Here is a 13,579-nt window from a genome sequence, read left to right as displayed (position 1 = left end):
GCCTGATCCCCTTTCTTGATGGGTAACTTTCTACTTTTCTTGTGGAGAACCAAGGTAGCTGTGGAATCTGTAGATATTTGCCAAGATGTTGACGTATGCCTCCTGTACTCCTTGATTACGCAATGCCTCTATGACTGCTGATATCTCTACTGAATCAAATGCATTTTCATAATCTATGAAAAACATATAGAGAGGTTGATTGTACTCTGCAGATTTCTCGATAACCTGATTGATGCCATGGTTATGATCTATCATAGAATATCACTTCCAGAAGCTAGCCTATTCTCTTGGTTGACTGAAGTCAAGTGTTGCCCTGATTCTATTGGAAATTATCTTGGGGAATATTTTATGCAATACTGAAAGCAAGCTAATGGGTCTATAATTCTTCAATTCTTTAACGTCTCCCTTCTTATGGATGATTATAATATTGGCGTTCTTCCAGCTTTCTGGTACACTTGAAGTCGTGAGGCATTGCGTATAAAGGGCCGCAAGCTTTTCAAGTATGATAATATCCTCCATCCTTGATTAAATCGACTGTTATTCCATCTTCGCCAGCAACTTTTCCCCTGGCCATGTCTTGCAAGGGTCTTCTAACTTCATCGCTAGCTATAAATGGAGCCTCTGTATCCTGTTCATTACTACTTCGAATGAAAGTAGCTTCCGTGCTCCGGGTACTGTACAGGGCCGGTATTTTGTAGCGATGCGTTATGCTTTATTCTATACAAGTCTTATCATCCACCGCTCACGGCCGGCTGATCCCGTTGATAACGTAAGCGTCACGAAAAGGCATTAGCATCGGAGAGGCATCGCTACAAAATACCGGTCCAGGTCAGTATAGCATTCTTCCACTGAATATGTCATCGAAATTGCTGATGATACCACCCTGCTTATCTTTCAGTGCATACATCTTGCATTGTCTTATGCCAAGTTTTCTTCTTACTGATTTCATGGTGCGTCCACATTTTACAGCTATATACCTAAATTTTTTCCTCGTTATAATTTTGAATATCCCTTACTTTCTTCTTGTTGATCAGTTTTGATAGTGCAGCGAATTCTATCTGATTTCCTGAGTTTGACACTTTCATGTTTTGCCGTTTCTTTATTAGGTCCTTTGTCACTTGGGAGAGCTTACCTACTGGTTGCCTTGGTGCCTTACGTCCCACTTCAATTGCTGCTTCTGAGACCAGCCTTGTTACGGTTTCATTCATTACTTCTATGTTGCCTTCATCTTCCTGTTCTAAAGATGCACATTTGTTTGCGAGCACCAGCCCAAATTGGTCTACTTTTACCCTTACTGCGTCTAGGTTGGCCTGTTTTTTCTTGACTAATTTTATTCTTTCTCTCTTCAAATTAAGAGAAATCCTACACCTCACTAACCTATGGTCACTGCACTTTACCCTACCTAATACTTCTACATCCTTCACTATGCTGGGATCGGCAGAGAGTATGAAATCTATTTCATTCCTTATTTCTCCATTAGGGCTTTTCCAGGTCCACTTCCTGTTGCTGCGCTTCCTGAAGAAGGTATTCATTATTCGGAGCCTATTACATTCCGCGAATTCTACCAACATCTCTCATCTAGTGTTCCTAGAATCGATGCCGTAGTTGCCAACTGCTTGCTCACCAGCCTGCTTTTCCCCCACTTTTGCATTGAAGTCGCCCATGACTACAGTATACTGAGTTTGCACCTTTATCATCGCTAATTCAACATCTTCATAAAACTGTTCTAGTTCTTCATCATCGTGACTGGACGTTGGGGCGTAGGCTTGTACTACCTTCATTCTATACCTCCTATTCAGCTTTATTACGACTAAGTTAGGAAATTTGCAGGCGCAAGTTGGAATCAGCTAGCGCAAGACAGGGGTAATTGGAGATCGCAGGGAGAGGCCTTCGTCCTGCAGGGGACATAAAATATAGGCTTATGCTGATGATGATGATGTATGTATGTATGTATGTATGTATGTATGTATGTATGTAGTATGTATGTATGTATGTATGTATGTATGTATGTATGTATGTATGTATGTATGTATGTATGTATGTAGATGTATGTATGTATGTATGTATGTATGTATGTATGTATGTATGTATGTATGTATGTATGTATGTATGTATGTATGTATGTATGTATGTATGTATGTATGTATGTATGTATGTATGTATGTATGTATGTATGTATGTATGTATGTATGTATGTATGTATGTATGTATGTATGTATGTACAACGTGGGGAATGCAAGAAAAACACCTCCCGTATGGTTCTCGCTTTACTCTTGCAAGCTTCGGAGCGGTATAGGAACGCCGCAAGAACCCGCCACGACTTTAATGACAGCTATGCCATCACTTCACTCGCACTGGAGTTTTTGACACAGCCTGCATGCACCAGCGCAGGACATGCGCGGAGTATGCAAGTATTTTAAGCAGTCCCCTTCGCCAAGCTTCGTCATAAACCCTGGTTAAACAACAAAAGCCGTAAAGCGACGTCAAGGGCGAGTTACCTTTTAAAGGAGGGCTTAGTAATAGCCAAGATGGAAGCAAACGAAATGTTGCAGGGATATGGCGCAAGGACGAGATTGAGCTACCTTCGCCGCAGGAGAGATGTCCCTCCCATTGGCTCGGCCAGCGCCCGCAAGTAACATTCCTCTCCTGCCTTATTCCGTACTGGAGCCGAGGGCCAACGTGGCGTTTACATCACGACCTCCGCCTTCGCTTATTTTAAATCGAATAGCTTCTTTTGGCTCACTCCCTCTTTTCTTGGTTAGCGGCCGGACTTTCTCCGTTGAAAGGCTCGGAAACAACGTCGCGGAGTAAGAAAATTCGCTTACGCTGACAATCACCTACGATTCTTTCTGAATTCATCGGGTTTCGGGAGAATATACACCATACCTGCCATTCAGGAAACATGCGGTGGAGAAATCACTTGGCTATCGCGCAACGTCCTCACTTTGGTATTTGTGCAAGCTTTTTGGTGCCAGCTACACGGATTCTGAGAGTGGTGACACCTATGCATGTATCTCGGAGGCCAACAGGCGATACTGTATAGTAGACGAGCCGACGGCACCTAGCCACTGAAAACGCGGACGGCACTTTTGTGTACACAGTAGGTCGTCCTTGCTTATTTGTGGCAACTAAGGCACTGCACGAGCTTGGCAGTAAACAAGGCATGAAGCGCTCTGGCACCTCTTTAGCTGTTATAACTAGTGCGCTACAAGCCGCTGCGTCTCCTTCAGACCTCTGCGGTGAACGAGGCAGTGCGCGTTTTTAAGGCTGTTACTGCAGCGGAGATGAGGTATCGTTACATGCGCAAAAATAATCAGTAGATCAATCAATCGCGGTCAATGACCAAGCGATCAGAGGTGCAGCCGGTGCCAACATAAACAGAGCCGCAAGAACAAAGGCTCACCTTGCATGGAGGTCGGTGGTTGGGACCCGGTGGTTGAGTCCTGCAAGGCGCTGCCGCCACTTCGCCGTCGCCGCCCGCTACACCACCGAGCTTCTTCGCCGACCGTCCACGCGGACACTCGTCGACTCACCAGATGCACCGGTTCACGTGCCTTCAGGTGGTTATCAAAACACTGCGAAGAAGAGGAAAGAAAACGAACGTGATCATTGCATGTACGAAAAGTAAGCTCTAACTGCAGCGTTTACAAAGGTACCATCGCTTCCCTTTTCTCTCTAAAACCACACTTCTGAGGCAGTAAGCAGAGGAAAGACAAAAGGCACAAGAGCGTAAAGTTGACGCCACGAGCACTGAACTAACAAAAGAGTTTTATTGCTGAATACATAGGTGCGGAATATCAGTCGGACAGCAATAAACTCAGTAGTTATAGTGCAGCCCTCGCGGCGTCAGTTTTACGCTCTTGTGCATTTGCTTTTTAATGCGCTGCTGTCTTGGTACGTCGAAAAAACTATCCCATCAATCCGTGCTCAGCCTTCAACCAATTGCTGCAGAAAGACAAAGAAAAGAAATGGGAGCGCAGTGAAGAGCAGGCAAGTTGCGTCCGTAAACGTATTAAAATATATTACAGTTCACGGAATACCAGACAACCGGGAAAGTCTACGACAGCAGAGGTGCTGGCGAGCGCCATCTTGCAACGATTCCTTCAACCGCAACGCGTTAGAAACGCTGCGTTGCAATATGAAAAGAAAATAACGTGCAGAAACCATGGACGACGATCGTCAATTTAAAAATATCGCGAGCGAGCGAGCGAGCGAACGAACGAACGAACGAACGAACGAACGAACGAACGAACGAACGAACGAACGAACGAACGAACGAACGAACGAACGAACGAGCGAACGAAACGAAACGAACTTCCTTGCTGAGTACGATGATATCTCCTACCGACCAACCACGAAAACGGGAGAAAGAGGCAAAGAAAAATATTCGCTTTAAACATCTGCTAAACACTGAGTACTGTTACTCTCGAAGCCTCTGCACCAGCAGATAGGTAAAACGCCGGTCTCTGTGCTCCAGTTGACGCAAGCGTCGTGAGATGGAGCCACGACCGCTGGTGCGCACATGTGCGTTTCAGGTGTCCCGGTATAACCTAAATCTCGGAACCAGTACTTATGGGCAAACGTAACCGTGCGGATCGAATCGCAGACTGCGTTTAAAATGGCAGGACTATACGGAAGCTTGGCCATGTATGGTATCCAACAGTGCTTTTGACGTTGTATGCAATAATACCAATCATTTAGTAGTCTTCCTGAAAAAAAAAAAGCGTATCAGAGGACTGATAATACGCTAGCCGCACATTTCGGTACCGAAATCGAACTGGAATAGAGACTTAGTGGGATATGCAAATAAAAGGGCGCGCAGAGTATGCAACGTAAAACGCACGAAACAGCGATCGAACCAAGCAACAACTAGTTATTATTATTACTATTTTTGCAACGTCCAGCTGGATAGGCACAATTTGCTGCGATAGTAGTGATTTCCCACATCACGCTTTAAAACCACGAAGTAGTTAGTTTGTATACAAACTATCGATGTGGGAAATCACTACTATCCCTAAATCACTACCACAAGTGTATAGTCACAGGACTTGAATAACGTCCGCCCTTTGAAGCAAAATAATGCAACACAGAATAATCAAGCAACGAAGAATTGTCCGAGACCCTGGAAAAAAAAAAGTTGTCGCAGTTTCACCTGAAAGGCGAAGCATCAATTGCGATAGCAAATTTGTAGAGAGCTATACGGAGTAATGATATTAGCTTTATCAGCTGTATAAACTTGGACATGCAGCAGCACCGGCAACACGCAGAACTGTTGTCGACGCCGTCGGCGTTTTGCCCGCGTTCGCTCAAAATGCGTGCGGCGTTGGTGACTGTTGCTGGAGCCTCCGATATAAATACGTACTTGGTGCCGCAGCTAAACGATGCCTCCCTTCCCTCCCCCTCCCCCCTCCCCCACGGCCTCTCGCGCGTCGGAAGAAGGCGCGTTTGCTCTACATATATGGTGATTGTAAAGGAGGAAAGAGACGCCTACTTCTGCAGCCCTTAAGGGAGCACGGCGCAGAACGCGCGTTTGTTCTCCGCCGTGCGTTCACTCCCCGTGAAAGCGCGCGCCCCTCGCGCCCTTTCACTCGCACATACAGCGTTCGGCGCGCGGCGACGATTTCATCCCCAGTGACGTCATACGGAACCTCACGGCGGCGGCGACGGCAGAAATCTGCTTTTGAGTGTCCATATAATTGCTATCGCAATAAAAAAAGACAGACATGCAGACGGGCAGAAAGGCGACACAACGAAATCATCATTCGTAAAAACGAACAACAATACACAAACGTGAGCTCGTCTGAGATAGAGAGAGAGATAGAGAGAGAGAGAGAGAGAGCTAACAAAGTGGCAAGTTCCAAAGTGACGTTATACCGTTACAGAAGACCACGACTGCGGTTTCAGCACACATTTCAAGGATGGCAAGAGTAAAACTGAACTTTAGCAACACAACACCGAAAAAAAAAAAAGAACAGACAAAGCTGTTCATATTGGGAGAAACTTTCAGTGATCGTATACTGTACAGAAGTTCGTTCGCGGTGCCAAAAGTTCCTGATCACCGAGAGGGTAGAACAAGGCACTTTACGAGAATTCTCGTGTGTCACCGTCCGTGGTCTTTGATACAGCGACGCATTCTCCACCGTTTTCCCCATCTCCTCACCACTACTGTCTCCCTAAAACTGCAGGCATGTGCAAAAGGACGTGCAAACCGAACGGAATGCGCTCGGAAAAGATTGCCCCGCTCCCATAAGGAACCCTGTATACGCACTCGAAATAGAAACGCCATATATACTATACTAGATGGTGAAAGGAAAGAAAAAAAGAAAGAACAGGCGTACATCGCCATGCCACGACACGCAATAACAGCCCTTCCAGCAGCGTCGCCACCCCGCCGCCCATCCAGTGCTAGAGAGAGCAGTCCTCTTCGGCACTCAGAAGTGTACGCGCCGCAACACAGGACAGAGGAAACACCGCGAAATGCAATAGCTCGGTATCCGCACCATCAGCGGCGTAGATCGGGCTATAGGCAGCACGGAAAAAGAAGTATACAAAAGAAAGAGGAGAAGTTCGCGGCAATCCGACAACGCCGAAGTTTTCGCAGTAGCCGACGCAGCTGGCGCCGCCGTGACGACAACGACAAACGGTTGTCGAGACAAGCTCGAATGCGCGCGCGCACGAACGCACCCGTTTCCAAACACACGCACACACACACACGCACACAATAAGCGCAAACAGACAAGCGTCGTTTTCATCTCGAAAATGCCCTATATACGGGTGGTGAGGATGTCTCGGGAAGGCGGGGATGTCGGGTACAAAGGATACATGCGTGGCGAATGTAACTGCCATTTCATATGTGCCACAACACAAATACGCGCAGCTTTGGTGCCTTCAATTTGTACTTAAAGCCGACCCCGAAGGATGCGACCATTTCGCGTGAAATCGCCTAAATGGACAACTGCAGAGACCGGACATAACACGCGAATGCCAGCCGCGTTGCCTCCCAGTCTTCCTTACTTTGAAAAAATCGCAGATCAAGCCTACGAATAGAAACGCACGCAGCCTGACATCAGCGCGCACCAAACGCACGTCATTCTCTGCTCGTATTTGGCGGTATTTCTCGCAAGTCGGGTCGTCCCAGACATACGACCGGGTGGGTGACGAGATGGCGTACGTGACAAGAAAAAGTGTTCCGGTAACGCTGTGTCTAATTTAAAAATGCTATAGTGGGACTCGTCTTCAGCACAACTTCCTTTCTGCGTGCGCTCTTTCCCTTCCAACTTTCACAGGCTTTCGCTAGAGGGAGGTAGGTAATGTTGGCGTCGGGAGATGACACATACAGCGCCGATGCTGCGACGCCGCGTTCCAGAAGGTTTCGTTCTACTTCCCGTCATTCATTTGCGGGACGGGATTTCGGACAGAACACGCGAGATCAAGAATTTCTCCCGAGTTTATTTCGCGCTAGATTTACTCGATGATGCAAGAACAGAGCCGTTTGCACTCTTTCCCAAGCATTGCTTATACCTCAACAGTCTCTCTCTTGTCCAATCGGAGGCTTTCCGCTTTTTGAGCGTGTCACTGGAATAGTTCCGTCAAAATTCTGACGACACAATTGCGCACACTATCATTGATCGCAATATTTACCTTCGCGATGAACAAGTTCACAATCTAATAAGAAAGAAAACGGCGCTGCAGCAACTAATTTCTGCACGAGTTGAGCGATTCCTGGAGTTTTTTTCGCGCTGGGGCTGGCGGGCGCTGTAAACAAATCTGCGGAGTTCGGGCCCTATACCAAGCGGTATTTGGGCGCACCGCAGCTCAGTGGTGGCGCCGCTCCGTGCGTTCGTTGTAAAGCAACTAATGAGTAGTCGGGGACGCCTAAGTTCCTTCGTTGTACAGGCAAATCCGTTGTACTAGTCATCGCTATATATAGATGCGTCCCCAATACACACAGGGTGTTTCAGCGAACACTTTCAAAAATTCTTAATGGTTGCCTGTGGCAGATAGCACAATTCTAGTTCATGAGCTGGTCTACTCGAAGAGGCGGACATTACTTGCACAAGAAATTGAAATGCATAATCAAATAATTAACAAAAATGCACTAATTAAGTTTTTACCTATTACCTGATGGCCCATATTGCAATTTACAAATTGTAGCCGTGGAGTTCGCAAGGCGGATCCCACTTGGAACGAATTCTCGGGATGACACCAGTTTCGAGATATTTATTCCCGAACTTTGCGGAGAAATGCATTGGCGGTCTAGTTAGTTTCTTAACAAAACGTCGCTTTATGCATCGAAGAACAAAATTAACTGGAACGTCAATGCATTTCTCCGCAAAGTTCGGGAATTAATATCTCGAAACTATAGTGTCATCCTGAGAATTAATTCCAAGTGGATCCGCCTTGCGAACTCCACGCTACAATTTGTAAATTGCAAAATGGGCCATCAAGTAATTAGTCAAAACCTTAATCAGTGAACTTTTGTTGATTAGTCGAGTATGCATTTCAATTTCTTATGCAAGTAATGTCCGCCTCTTCGAGTAGACCAGCTCATGAACTCGAATTGGGCTATCTGCCCCAGGCAACCTTAAACATATTTTGAAAGTGTTCGCTGAAACACTCTGTATATGAAAGATAGCAGTTCAGTCGGGACACACGGATTCGTCTGTTACAGAAGTCAGTTTCGTTGAATAGAGGCTCTCGCAGAGGCGTTCGACGTACTCTTCCGAGGATGGAGTATATATATACGCTCACTGTGCTTTCTTCTCGAAGCGTATAGTGAATGCTGCGGCAGTGCGAAGCTCTAGAAAAAATGGCGTTACGACGCAGTTACTCGCGCAAAGGGAATTGTCGCCGGCGTTTTGTCTCGTTTTAACGTCGCTTTCCAGCGGCCCAAAAGCACACCATATATGAAAACTCGGGAAGCTTCAAAAGTGAGCCGTCGCAAGACGTGGAGAGCTCTGTGCGAGCGCACTTTTCGAGCTTGGAAAAAAAGTCATCGGAGCGCACGGTACAAACGGTACACAGACTCAAGCATGCGTGACGTCCCCTTCCGAAGTATATTCTTCGCGCCGAAGTTTGTCGCCATATCGCTGCTGTCGAGCCGACAGCGAGACGACGTCTCGACGATCGAGAGGAAGCCGCGCGCGTCGGTGCCGCCGGGTATACAAGCAACGCGATTTCGCCGCTCTCGCAACAGCTCGCTCGCGGCGGGAAGCTGCTGGCGGGTGGCGGCGGCCTCTGAAACGGTCACGGCGTGGCGACATCATTACCGGTCCCTTCAGCGGAGGAAGTACGGATTTCGGGGTGTCGACGCCGCGTCCACGCCCAACCTCGCGCGTCCCGTTTCGCCTCCTCGTCCACGTCCTCCCACGCAGACACTATGAGCGCGCAACAATCCCGATCGCGCGAGCGGGAGTCGTCGCCCGACTGTCCCTTCCTGTTCCCATCTTGCGATGATATATAGCTGCGCCGGAGAGGACGGTTAACGCCTTCCCAACGGAGAGAAACTTCGAGGAAGTGCCAATTGACGCGCTTCTTCCCCGCGAGACGCGCATGCCTTAATGTATGTAACTTGGCAGTAACGACAGCGGCTCGAGTCCGAGGATCCGGAGTTCGGGAAGTTATAACAAGGTGCTGCAGAAAATGGGACTTCGCAGAAGTTGGCGGGCGCCGCAGAGCTTCGTATATGGTGTATACGGCGAGCATGAGCGTTGGCGGGGTCGCGGTCGAGCTCCGAATTTAACGGCCGGATAAATAAATGGATGAGGGTGCGCGACACGTTTAAAGTTTGAGCTCCGCGGCTCTTGCCCGAGAACTTCCCGAGTTCACCCACAATTTACAGCTCGCGCCGAGACAGAAGCGAACACGTAAGACGAACTTCCGAGTCAGTAAGCAAGACACATAGTGACGTTCTCAAAGCAATGTAATTGAAACCAATGTATGACGTACGTCTACCGCAATAGACTCATTTTCGCGATATCCGCACGAATCATATACATTTAGCCAAACTTTTCGCGGCATCTGTTATATACAGCATTTTTCTGGTCGCAGAGCCAACAGGCAAGACTTGGTGCCAGCGAACTGAAGTTTCAGCGCGGAAGATCGATCACATCGCATAGCACTGCGAAAACTAAGAGAAACCGCCTACTGCACGCAGTTAAGACCAAAAAATGAAAATAAAATAAAAATAAGTACAGGAATACGGTAATGATATCTCGACGAGCGGTATAGTAGGTTCGTCTTCAGTGTAAGCTGGAATAACGCGACGGCAAGGGACAAGCGCTGTTTATGTACACCCGTGAGCAACCGTATATACGGACCAGGGGTTGCGCGATAAAGCCGATTTTTTCCTCCGCCTGCGAACGCAACTTGAAATTGAGGACTGCAGTTCAAAGTCGGCATTGCGAACTTTTCAATGTACTCGTCAATTCCAGTTTATGCTTATTAATTACGAAGAAATTCAGTTTTTTCGGCGTGCCTGTGGTCCGTATACTTTTGCTCACGGGTGTACACGCAGCGCTGTGGTACGTTATGGCGTCCTCGTTTCGGTCGCGCTGTTCCAGCTTATATTGACGTTAATATATCTTCTTCCTAATTTGAAAAATGCACTTCACGTTTGTTTTTGTCTCATTTCCTGAAGTGAAGGTGACACTTGCGCATGCCAGCGCTTAACTGTTTCGCGTCTTTCCTCAGTCAACTCCGTCAGGGGATCGAACACTGTCATCTATCGTACAAAACGCGCAAAGCTGCGCGCTTGCTCGCTTACTATATATAAGAAAATCGGATATATGCTACCAAAGCTTGTGCGGACGTCGCGGGAAAGCCAACAACTTCACAACTAGGATAAAAATTTAACATTTCGGCCACATTTCGACGGTCACTATTCGTCTCCAGGGGCAACAAATCCTCGCAGCACAAGAGATACGGAAGATGAAGACTGGAAAGCAGATATGGGTATATAGAGAAACACACAGTGCCGGACGCGGCTACGGTCGCGCATGGAGGTGACTGCTGTAGAACTACTATACAGTGAACTGTACATAGATGCATCGGTTTCTTCCCATGGCGTTATTCACTGTGGAGCACAAAAGCACCGAATGGGAAAGCAGAACGATACGACACACATGTGTGCGTAGTCGCCTCCCCTCTTGCACCCTTCTTTCCCAAGCCGAACTGAACACTTCATCTATTCCTTCACTTTACAGTTTTGGTCGTTGCGGTCTTCTCTTCTTCGACTGGGGTAAAACTAAATTAAGCTTTTGAGCACCCCGAAAACTCGCACCGTGGGCTATATGAGGGACGTGGAGGGTTCGGGATTAATTTTGAACACCTATATATACATGGAGTTCTTTAACGTTCTCGCAATGCACAGTATACGCGTACACAAGCCCTTTTGCATTGTGCCTCCATCCGAACGCAGCCGCCTAGACCAGGAATCGAACCCACGTACGCGTGTTCAGCAGCACAACGCCACAGCAACTGAGCCAACTCGGCGGGTCTTCGATCAGGTCGTCGAGATGTGCTGCTTACGTTAGGTTAAGTTAGGAGGCGCAGCGCTGGCTAGGTTCCAGACGGCGCTGTCCTTTCTTTCTTCACTCCCGTCAGGAAATAGCATTTCCGCATTACTACCATGCCACATGAAGTCTGATTTATAACTGCTTCGTCGTTCAAACAGGCACTCTCGTTTCAGTCGTCACTTAATAAGGTTTGAACTGACGACGCTCGGTTGCCAGTTTCATCATGCGAGATATCAAACTTGTTCTGACATTTCTTTCGCGAATCACGTTGGCGTCGTCGTCGCATCCACTTTACAACCCGCAGAAATTGGGTTGGAAACTTATGATCACATAAGTTTTCACATTTGATCATATGATCACACACATTTTACTCCTTCGTATTTATCTTAAAGACAGGTCACGTGATTAAGGCCTGCGCCAGCTCGCCTCTAAAGACCCATAACAAGTGTCCATCGCGAATATATATCGCAGTAACAGCCCCGCCATGAGCGTTCCTCACATGTACGCCGCGTATACGAGAATGTCTCGAACTCGGCTTTTGTGGGATCGTGCCGGTTAAAAAACAAAATCATCTGCAAACGCGGCAGAGTGCGCTGCAGCGAAACGCCGGAAAAAGCGACGCAAAACAAAAGAAAACAAAACAGAAAACAACGACCCCGTCGTCTTGGCACGCGTCGACTGCAAATGCATAATCTGAAATATAGCGCTGCGAAGTCACGGCGCTGTGGGAATGCAGAAATAGGCAATGGGGCAATCACAGTTTACGAGGGTGCCCATAAACGCGCAATGTGAAAAAAAGAAAGAAATTTAAGAACGACGATACTGAAAGATATCGCACCCGCTACACTTCACTTCGCATTCACGGCTCATTGCGCGTTGAATGTTGGGCACCGAGAGCGCGCTAACAGTTTGCAATGGTCTTTATACGACACGTGTTAAGCGCCACACGGGCGAGTGGAGAATATCGCGATCGCAGAGGTTTATAGCCACACGAATATAAGCGGGCCCGCTAAAATGAATGCAGAAAGGAAAATATAAAAATATGAAGAAGGAGGAGGGAGCGGGGAGCGTTTCAGCGGGCCAGGACACGGTGTTTCCTTTTTTTTTTTTTTTTGCGAACTGCTTTCGTTTCTCGTTCAAGCGGCGGCAAAATATTCAAACAAGCGAAAGGGGGAGCCGAATGGGCTTCCGAGAAATCGACGCAATACGATCGGCCTCCACCGTGCAGGAGCAATTTTGACGACGACCTGTCCGAAATAGGCACTCGATAGACGGAACGGAACGCCCCTAAACAGGTAATTTAGAGCCGCTTCAAAGTGTGGAATATAAACAGAGAGAGAGAGCGCAGATGAAAAAGAAAGTAAGAGAGTAAAAAACCGGACGATAGAATGGCGTCGGAACGAGGCACTTTATCGACTCGAATTTGCGTTCTCATACTACTTAAAAAAGGAAAAGAAAAATGCACGCACGCACAGACAGGACTCTCGCGAGCACCATTCTTTCGTTGCAATCGCGTGCCGAGAAGCTATCAACGCCTCAATGCGTGCCCGCGGACCCAACGTCACCCCCTCCCCCTCCTCCCCCACCCCTTGCCCCTTGTAGCAAATGCAAACACGACCCGCAAAACTGCGGTCGCGGCGGCCCTGCACAGCCACCGTTTCCGGTTCCGTTTCCGGAGAGGAAGTTCATGAACGGCGGACGGGCGCTCGAACGGCGGCGTCGATAATCCGTAGCTAGGGGGCGCGCGAGCGACCGACGCTTCAAACTGTGTGTCATTCTAGCGCGCGAGCGCAGCCCTTTTTCAAACTTCCGGCACTGCGGTCGCAACGACATCCAGTCGTGCCATCCCGCGCGCATTGTGCCCGCGGAGAGACAGAAACAAGGAAACAAACAAAATGACATAGAACATAACAGTCAGGGCCGTCGTCCCTCCTCCTCCTGCTTCGTTCTATAGATGCGCGCCGTTACGCCGGCGGACCGGCAAGCGACGTCCGATACAATCGCGCTGCTCGGTCGGAATGCGGCGCGTCAGGTGTCAACGCCACGCGCCATTGCGCGCAATG

At 48.0% G+C, this 13,579-nt stretch overlaps 1 protein-coding gene across 2 annotated transcripts in view; it reads right to left on the bottom strand.

Annotated features, from left to right (window-relative positions):
- The window catches only part of LOC119441857 (polypeptide N-acetylgalactosaminyltransferase 13), a 308,456-nt gene that overhangs the window by 94,464 nt on the left and 200,413 nt on the right, over positions 1–13,579 (bottom strand). For both annotated transcript variants that reach the window (XM_037706492.2, XM_037706493.2), the window contains one exon: positions 3,404–3,575. The gene's annotated coding sequence lies outside the window, so the exon portion shown is untranslated. The remainder of the gene's footprint in view (positions 1–3,403; positions 3,576–13,579) is intronic.

Source organism: Dermacentor silvarum, chromosome 2 (assembly GCF_013339745.2).
Source record: "Dermacentor silvarum isolate Dsil-2018 chromosome 2, BIME_Dsil_1.4, whole genome shotgun sequence".
NCBI classification, from domain to species: Eukaryota; Metazoa; Arthropoda; class Arachnida; order Ixodida; family Ixodidae; genus Dermacentor; species Dermacentor silvarum.
Note: the sequence above shows the minus strand (reverse complement) of the source record. Positions and strands in the feature narration are given on the sequence as shown.